This window comes from Rana temporaria, chromosome 12 (assembly GCF_905171775.1).
Source record: "Rana temporaria chromosome 12, aRanTem1.1, whole genome shotgun sequence".
Lineage (NCBI taxonomy): Eukaryota > Metazoa > Chordata > Amphibia > Anura > Ranidae > Rana > Rana temporaria.
The window spans coordinates 2450913-2460112 of NC_053500.1; the positions used below are offsets into that span (position 1 = coordinate 2450913).

Consider the following 9200-nt stretch of genomic DNA (forward strand, 5'->3'; position numbering starts at 1 on the left):
CAACAATCTTTATTAACAACGAGGGAAAAAAAGTGACAATGTCCTGAGGGAGGGGTGTGTGAGGGGAAGACTGAGAGAGATGTCCTGTCAGTGGGGTCTCCTCATGTGATGATGATGTACTATAGGCTACTATAGGATATTATAGTTTATTGTGGCTACTATGAGTAACTATGGGCTACTATAAGATAGTATAGGTCATTATAGGTTACTCTGGGTAGCTGTGTATTAGTATGGCTTACTATAGGTAACTGTGTGTTAGTATAGCCTACCATTGGAAAATGTGGGTTACTATAGACTCCCATCGGTAACTGTGCGTTAGTATCGCTTACCATAGGAAACTGTGGGTTGCTAGAAGATATTATAGATTATTATAAGCTGTGGGTCACTTTAAGCAACCCGTGGGTTACTCTGGGTATCTGTGGATTAGTATGGCTTACTATAGGTAAGCTGTGGGTAATATGGGTAACTGTGGGTTACTATAGACTCCTATCGGTAACTGTGGCTTACTATAGGTAACTGTGGGTTACTATAGGTAACTGTGTGTTAGTATAGCCTACCATAGGAAGCTGTGGGTTACTATAGGCTACTGTGAGTTTCTATAGGTAACTAAGGGTTACTATGGGTTTTAATAGGTAACTGTGGGCTCCTTAGACTACTATGGGTTACTATAGACTCCTGTGCATAGTTGTTACTTACCATAGGGAACTGTGGGTTACTATAGACTCCTATGGGTAACTGTGGGTTACTATGGGAAACTAGGCATAGGTATTACTTACCATAGGGAACTGTGGGTTGCTATAGGCTGCTGTGAGTTACTATAGGCTACCTGTGGGTTAGCATAGCTTACTATAGGTAGCCTTGGGTTAATATGGGTTGCTTTGGACTGCTTTTGGTAACTTTGGGTTTCTATAGGTAACTGTGGGTAACTTTAGATCACTATGGGGTACTAAAGGCTACTGTGGGTTACTATTTACTCTTATGGGCAACTGTGCGTTAGTATCGCTTACCATAGGAAACTGTCGGTTGCTAGAAGATATTATAGATTATTATAAGCTGTGGGTCACTTTAAGCGACTCGTGGGTAACTCTGGGTATTTGTGGATTACTATAGGTAACCCGTGGGTAATATGGGTGACTGTGGGTTACTATAGACTCCTATCGGTAACTGTGTGTTAGTATAGCCTACCATAGGAAACTGTGGGTTACTATAGGCTACTTTGAGTTTCTATAGGTAACTAAGGGTTACTATGGGTTTTAATAGGTAACTGTGGGCTCCTTAGACTACTATGAGTTACTATAGACTCCTCTGGGTAACTGTGCGTAGGTAAAACTTACCATTGGAAACTGTGGGGTTGCTCTAGGCTGCTATGGGTAACTGTGGGTTACTATAGGATACCTGTGGGTTAGCATAGCTTACTATAGGTAACCATGGGTTAATATGGGTTGCTTTGGGCTGCTATTGGTAACTTTGGGTTTCCTTTAGGTAACTGAGGGTAACTTTAGATCACTATGGGGGTACTAAAGGCTACTGTGGGTTACTATAAACTCCTATGGGTAACTGTGGGTTACTATGGGTAACTGTGCGTTAGTATAGTTTACCATATAAAAATGTGGGTTACTGTAGGCTGCTATGGGTAACCGTGGATTATTATGGTTTACTATAGGTAACTGTCAGTCATTAGTGGTATGTGTGGGTTACTGTAGGCTAATATGGCTAACTGTGGATTAATATTGCCTACCATAAGTAACTGTGGGTTACTATAGGCTTCTATTGTTAGCTACGGGTTATTATGGGTAACTGTAGGTTTCTGTAGGTAACTTTGGTTTACTATAGGCTACTATGGGTATCTTGTGTTTTTTTTATCGGTAACTGTGAGTTACTGTAGATCACTATGAGTTGCTAAAGGCTACTGTGGGTACTATAGACTCCCATGGGTAACTGTGGGTTACTGTAAATTACTGTGAGTTAGTATAGCCTACCATAGGAAACTGTGGGTTACTATAGGCTACCTGTGGGTGTCTATAAGTCACTATCGGCATCTTTGGCTTAGTATAGCTTACCATAGGAAACTGTGGGTTGCTATAGACTGTTAAAGGTAACTGTGGGTTACTAAAGCTTACTATAGGTAACCGTGGGTTACTATAGGGACTCATTATTCCTCAGGAATAATGAGTCTATTCTAGTGTGAACAGGGCTTCAGAGATAACGGAAGTCTAGTCTAGTGTGAGTAGGTCCTAATGGAAGTCTAGTCTAGTGTGAGCGGTTCCTCAGGGATAATGGGAGACTAGTCTAGTGTGAGTAGGTCCCTTAGGTCCTAGTTTAAGTTGGGTCTAGTATGAGCAGTTCCTTAAGGATAATGAAGGTCTAGTCTAGTGTGAGCAGGTCCTAATGGAAGTCGGAAGTCGAGTCTAGTGTGAGCGCTTCTCCAGCATAACCTGAGTTTACCTTAGTATGAGCAGGGATAATGGGAGACTAGTCTAGTGTGACCAGGTCCCCAGGGATAATAGGAGACTAGTCTAGTGTGACCAGGTCCTCAGGGATAATAGGAGACTAGTCTAGTGTGACCAGGTCCTCAGGGATAATGGGAGACTAGTCTAGTGTGACCAGGTCCTCAGGGATAATGGGAGACTAGTCTAGTGTGACCAGGTCCTCAGGGATAATAGGAGACTAGTCTAGTGTGACCAGGTCCTCAGGGATAATAGGAGACTAGTCTAGTGTGACCAGGTCCTCAGGGATAATGGGAGACTAGTCTAGTGTGACCAGGTCCTCAGGGATAATAGGAGACTAGTCTAGTGTGACCAGGTCCTCGGGGGTAATGGGAGACTAGTCTAGTGTGACCAGGTCCTCAGGGATAATGGGAGACTAGTCAAGTGTGACCAGGTCCCCAGGGATAATAGGAGAATAGTCTAGTGTGACCAGGTCCTCAGGGATAATAGGAGAATAGTCTAGTGTGACCAGGTCCTCAGCGATAATAGGAGACTAGTCTAGTGTGACCAGGTCCTCGGGGGTAATGGGAGACTAGTCTAGTGTGACCAGGTCCTCAGGGATAATAGGAGACTGTGTGACCAGGTCCTCAGGGATAATGGGAGACTAGTCTAGTGTGACCAGGTCCCCAGGGATAATAGGAGAATAGTCTAGTGTGACCAGGTCCTCAGGGATAATAGGAGACTAGTCTAGTGTGACCAGGTCCTCAGGGATAATGGGAGACTAGTCTAGTGTGACCAGGTCCTCAGGGATAATGGGAGACTAGTCTAGTGTGACCAGGTCCTCTCCTCAGGGATAATAGGAGACTAGTCTAGTGTGACCAGGTCCTCAGGGATAATAGGAGACTAGTCTAGTGTGACCAGGTCCTCAGGGATAATGGGAGACTAGTCTAGTGTGACCAGGTCCTCAGGGATAATAGGAAACTAGTCTAGTGTGACCAGGTCCTCGGGGGTAATGGGAGACTAGTCTAGTGTGACCAGGTCCTCAGGGATAATGGGAGACTAGTCTCGTGTGACCAGGTCCTCAGGGATAATGGGAGACTAGTCTCGTGTGACCAGGTCCTCAGGGATAATGGGAGACTAGTCTAGTGTGACCAGGTCCTCAGGGATAATGGGAGACTAGTCTCGTGTGACCAGGTCCTCAGGGATAATAGGAAACTAGTCTGGTGTGACCAGGTCCTCAGGGATAATGGGAGACTAGTCTCGTGTGACCAGGTCCTCAGGGATAATGGGAGACTAGTCAAGTGTGACCAGGTCCCCAGGGATAATAGGAGAATAGTCTAGTGTGACCAGGTCCTCAGGGATAATAGGAGAATAGTCTAGTGTGACCAGGTCCTCAGCGATAATAGGAGACTAGTCTAGTGTGACCAGGTCCTCGGGGGTAATGGGAGACTAGTCTAGTGTGACCAGGTCCTCAGGGATAATAGGAGACTAGTCTAGTGTGACCAGGTCCTCAGGGATAATGGGAGACTAGTCTAGTGTGACCAGGTCCTCAGGGATAATGGGAGACTAGTCAAGTGTGACCAGGTCCCCAGGGATAATAGGAGAATAGTCTAGTGTGACCAGGTCCTCAGGCATAATAGGAGACTAGTCTAGTGTGACCAGGTCCTCGGGGGTAATGGGAGACTAGTCTAGTGTGACCAGGTCCCCAGGGATAATGGGAGACTAGTCTAGTGTGACCAGGTCCTCAGGGATAATAGGAGACTAGTCTAGTGTGACCAGGTCCTCTGGGATAATGGGAGACTAGTCTAGTGTGACCAGGTCCTCTGGGATAATGGGAGACTAGTCTAGTGTGACCAGGTCCTCTGGGATAATAGGAGACTAGTCTAGTGTGACCAGGTCCTCAGGGATAATAGGAGAATAGTCTAATGTGACCAGGTCCTCAGGGATAATAGGAGAATAGTCTAGTGTGACCAGGTCCTCGGGGATAATAGGAGACTAGTCTAGTGTGACCAGGTCCTCAGGGATAATGAGAGACTAGTCTAGTGTGACCAGGTTCTCAGGGATAATGGGAGACTAGTCTAGTGTGACCAGGTCCTCAGGGATAATAGGAGACTAGTCTAGTGTGACCAGGTCCTCAGGGATAATGAGAGACTAGTCTAGTGTGACCAGGTCCTCAGGGATAATGGGAGACTAGTCTAGTGTGACCAGGTCCTCAGGGATAATGGGAGACTAGTCTAGTGTGACCAAGTCCTCGGGGATAATGAGAGACTAGTCTAGTGTGAGTAGGTCCTCAGGGATAATGGGAGACTAGTCTAGTGTGACCAGATCCTCGGGGATAATGGGAGTCTACTTTAGTATGAGCAGGGCTTCAGGGATAATGGGAGACTAGTCTTGTGTGACCAGGTCCTCAGGGATAATGGGAGACTAGTCTTGTGTGACCAGGTCCTCAGGGATAATGGGAGACTAGTCTTGTGTGACCAGGTCCTCAGGGATAATGGGAGACTAGTCTCGTGTGACCAGATCCTCGGGGATGTAAACGTATTTAGGACGGGTCGTGTTTTCTGTAATCCTGTCTGGACAGACCGCTCTCTGGATGGGGCCATTTCTCATTGCAGGATTTGTTTACTCTCCAGGAAGATGGATCAGAACAATAGATGTTATCTGCGCCAATTCTCCAGGAAGAGGTCGTGTTATTGGGGCTACAGGAAATACGTTCTGGACAGGAAGAGAATCCCTCGCTTCTTCCAGCACGCTGTCGGTAATTCTATACTTTATATATATAAAAGAGAGAAAAAAGTTACATCTGACACTGCTCTGTTTTTTTATTATTAGATTTAAACTGTGGGTTACTATAGGCTACCTGTGGGTGTCTATAAGTCACTATCGGCATCTTTGGTTTAGTATAGCTTACCATAGGAAACTGTGGGTTGCTATAGACTGTTAAAGGTAACTGTGGGTTATTATAGGCTACCTGTGGGTTAGTATAGCTTACTATAGGTAACCGTGGGTTACTATAGGGACTCATTATTCCTCAGAAATAATGAGTCTATTCTAGTGTGAACAGGGCTTTAGAGATAACGGAAGTCTAGTCTAGTGTGAGTAGGTCCCTTAGGTCCTAATGGAAGTCTAGTCTAGTGTGAGTGGTTCCTCAGGGATAATGGGAGTCTAGTCTAGTGTGAGTAGGTCCCTAAAGTCCTAGTGAAAGTTGGGTCTAGTATGAGCAGTTCCTCAAGGAAAAATGGAGGTCTAATCAAGTGTGAGCAGGTCCTAATGGAAGTCAGAAGTCAAGTCTAGTGTGAGCGGTTCTCCAGGATAATCTGAGTCTACCTTAGTATGAGCAGGGATAATGGGAGTCTAGTCTAGTGTGAGTAGGTCCTCTGGTCCTCGTAGAAGTCTAATCTAGTGTGAGCGGTTCCTAATGGAAGGTTGGGTCTAGTGTGAGCGGTTCCTCTGGGATAATAGGAGACTAATCGAGTGTAAGTAGGTCGTCTGGGATAATAGGAGACTAGTCGAGTGTGAGTAGGTCCTCTGGTCCTCATAGAAGTCTAGTCTAGTGTGAGCGGTTCCTAATGGAAGGTTGGGTCTAGTGTGAGTGGTTCCTGGGGGATAATAGGAGACTAGTCGAGTGTGAGCAGGTCCTCTGGGATAATAGGAGACTAGTCGAAGTGAGCAGGTCCTCTGGGATAATAAGAGACTAGTCGAGTGTGAGTAGGTCCTCGGGGATAATAGGAGACTAGTCGAAGTGAGCAGGTCCTCTGGGATAATAAGAGACTAGTCGAGTGTGAGTAGGTCCTCGGGGATAATAGGAGACTAGTCGAGTGTGAGCAGGTCCTCAGGTCCTAGTGGAAGTCTAGTCTAGTGTGAGCGGTTCCTAATGGAAGGTTGGGTCTAGTGTGAGCGGTTCCTCGGGGATAATAGGAGACTAGTCGAGTGTGAGTGGTTCCTTGGGGATAATAGGAGACTAGTCGAGTGTGAGTGGTTCCTTGGGGATAATAGGAGACTAGTCGAGTGTGAGTGGTTCCTTGGGGATAATAGGAGACTAGTCGAGTGTGAGCAGGTCCTCTGGGATAATAGGAGACTAGTCGAGTGTGAGTAGGTCCTCAGGTCCTAGTGGAAGTCTAGTCTAGTGAGGACCTACTCACACTAGACTAGACTCCCATTATCCCTGCTCATACTAAGGTAGACTCAGATTATCCTGGAGAACCGCTCACACTAGACTCGACTTCACTGACTGTTCCCCGTCATCAGAGGACTTCAGAAAAGGTTCCTGTACTACTTCAATCCGACTTGTAGGCAACTTGTACCCATTTATTTCAATGGCAGTCGCCTCCAAAGTCGGATCACTGTCTTAACTGAAGGGACTTTACAGGAAGAGGAATTTGTTTTCTCAGGCAAACCCCCCCCCCCCCCCTCCCACAGAACTACCGTATTTATCGGTGTATAACACACACTTTTTTCCCCTTAAAATCAGGGGGAAATGTTTTACGCCGATCCCCGCTGTCTGTGAGGGGAAGAGGAGCGAGCGCCTCGGATATACACATAGCCGAGTGTACTGTGTACTCGGCTAGGCTCGGCTCCGCTCGCAGTCACGCCCAGTCCCGCCATTGGACCTGTGTTATGTCCGCCTATCACGGACGTCCTCTCGTCCAAGGATGAGAAGGCATCTGTGATAGGAGGAACACAGAACAGAGGCGCTGCTGGGAAAATTTGTGTTCCACCTATCACAGGACAGTCTGAGGAGATAGGAGCGGCTTTTAAATCATGGACGCTCGCAGCAGACGGAGACTGTCACCGGCATATAAGACGACCCCCGACTTTGGATGCATTTTTTTGCATCCAAAAAGTCGTCTTATAAGCCAGAAAATACGGTACATTTAGTAACATAGTTAGGTTGAAAAAAGACACAAGTCCATCTAGTTTAACCATAAAAAAATAAAAAATAAAAAAAAATAGAAAAAATAAAAAGATAAGAGAAAAAATAAATAGAAAAAAAAATTAAAAATAGTAAAATAAAAAAAGAAATATAATTTTTTTTCAAATAGTAAAATAAAATAAAAATAGAAACAATTTTAAAATAGTAAAATAAAAAAAGAAATAGAAAAAAAAATAGTAAAATAAAATAAAAAATGCATTAGGAACCATTTGCTTTGCCCTGGAAGGAAAAAATCGCAGATCAAAGGTTTGTATTTTGAAAGCCCCGGAGAAGGGGCAGCGTGCGGAGAATGCGATTTCCATGCTTTAAGGGGCATTATTCAGCGTCTGACTGTTAATTAGAATTTCTCCCTCTCACCTCGCAGCTGCTAATGAGAACCGACACAAGAAAGAATGTCAGAGAGGCAATTAAGGCACAACAAGGTATTCCAGCGGTAATTATGGCTGAATTATTTACAAATGATGAAAACATTTCGGGGGTCCAGGCGATAACTTACAAGAGTCGAGGATGTCACCGCACTCCTCTCGCCTGGAGTAGAGAAACAGGGGGGGGGGGGGGGGGGGGGGTTGCTTTGATGTTAAAGAATACACATGCTGTACCTAACCAGGGATGAACATATAGGGAGTCATGTCTCAGAGCTACACGCTGGACCAATCAGCTTTGGCTTCTGATGACGGAGGAAGGTAGTGGTTACAAAGGGGTGCTAAGACACGCTGAGAGTTGTAGTTCCACAAAAGGGACATTTGCACTTGTGCAAGCTAAAAAAAATAAAAAACACAGTTTGTACATTTTTGTGACAAATACAGTTTTATCATATAAAAGTCAGCCCTTTGTGACTCAAATTCACAAAGGGAAGCCAGGCATCTAGCATTTTTCAGAGGTTGGCCAGGAATGACATCCCCCATATTTCTTCACATAGAGATCATTGCTCCTCACCACGGTGCAGTTTTATAGTAATGTGGCCACTGGGTGGCAGTGTTGTCAGAGGTATGACACTCGTGTGTTCCTTATTATTACTCTGTGCTGTCCTCAGGCAATGGTTCATTAATACGGCGTGAGTTGTCACCTGATGTGAGGAAGTATTTGTGTCACTTCTCTTCTTTTTAAAATCTTGCTGAGTGAGCTCCGATCTGTAAATAATTTACTATACAATGTTTTCTATAAATACCAGACATGTCCTTGGAATGTACACCCCATCTGTCAGTGTTATGTATTGGGATCTCTCTGTCTCCTTCTTCCTATTTCCTTCTCCGTCTCGTTTCCTTCCTCTTCCTTCCTCTCTTCTTTCTTCATCTCTTTTCCTTTCTCTCTTCCTTCCTCTCTTCCTTCTCCATCTCTTTTCCTTTCTCTCTTCCTTCTTCATCTCTTTTCCTTCCTCTCTTCCTGCCTCTCTTCCTTCTCCATCTCTTTTCCTTCCTCTCTTCTTTCCTCTCTTCCTTCTCCATCTCTTTTCCTTCCTCTTCCTTCCTCTCTTCCTTCTTCATCTCTTTTCCTTTATCTCTTCCTTCTCAATCTCTTTTCCTTCCTCTTCCTTCCTCTCTTCCTTCTTCATCTCTTTTCCTTTCTCTCTTCCTTCTCCATCTCTTTTCCTTCCTCTTCCTTCCTCTCTTCCTTCTCCATCTCTCTTCCTTCCTCTCTTCCTTCTCAATCTCTTTTCCTTCCTCTTACTTCCTCTCTTCCTTCTCCATCTCTTTGCCTTCCTCTCTTCCTTCCCCATCTCTTTTCTTTCCTCTCTTCCTTCCTCTCTTCCTTCTCAATCTCTTTTCCTTTCTCTTACTTCCTCTCTTCCTTCTCCATCTCTTTGCCTTCCTCTCTTCCTTCCTCTCTTCCTTCTTCATCTC

The 9200-nt window shown here is 45.1% G+C and overlaps 1 long non-coding RNA gene across 1 annotated transcript; it reads left to right on the forward strand.

The window, feature by feature from the left end:
- The first annotated feature begins 2 nt into the window (after positions 1-2).
- On the forward strand, positions 3-7893 carry LOC120919560. The gene is made up of 3 exons (XR_005744591.1): positions 3-116; positions 5060-5184; positions 7724-7893. It is a non-coding gene; the product is annotated as an uncharacterized LOC120919560 (long non-coding RNA).
- Positions 7894-9200: the final 1307 nt, after the last annotated feature.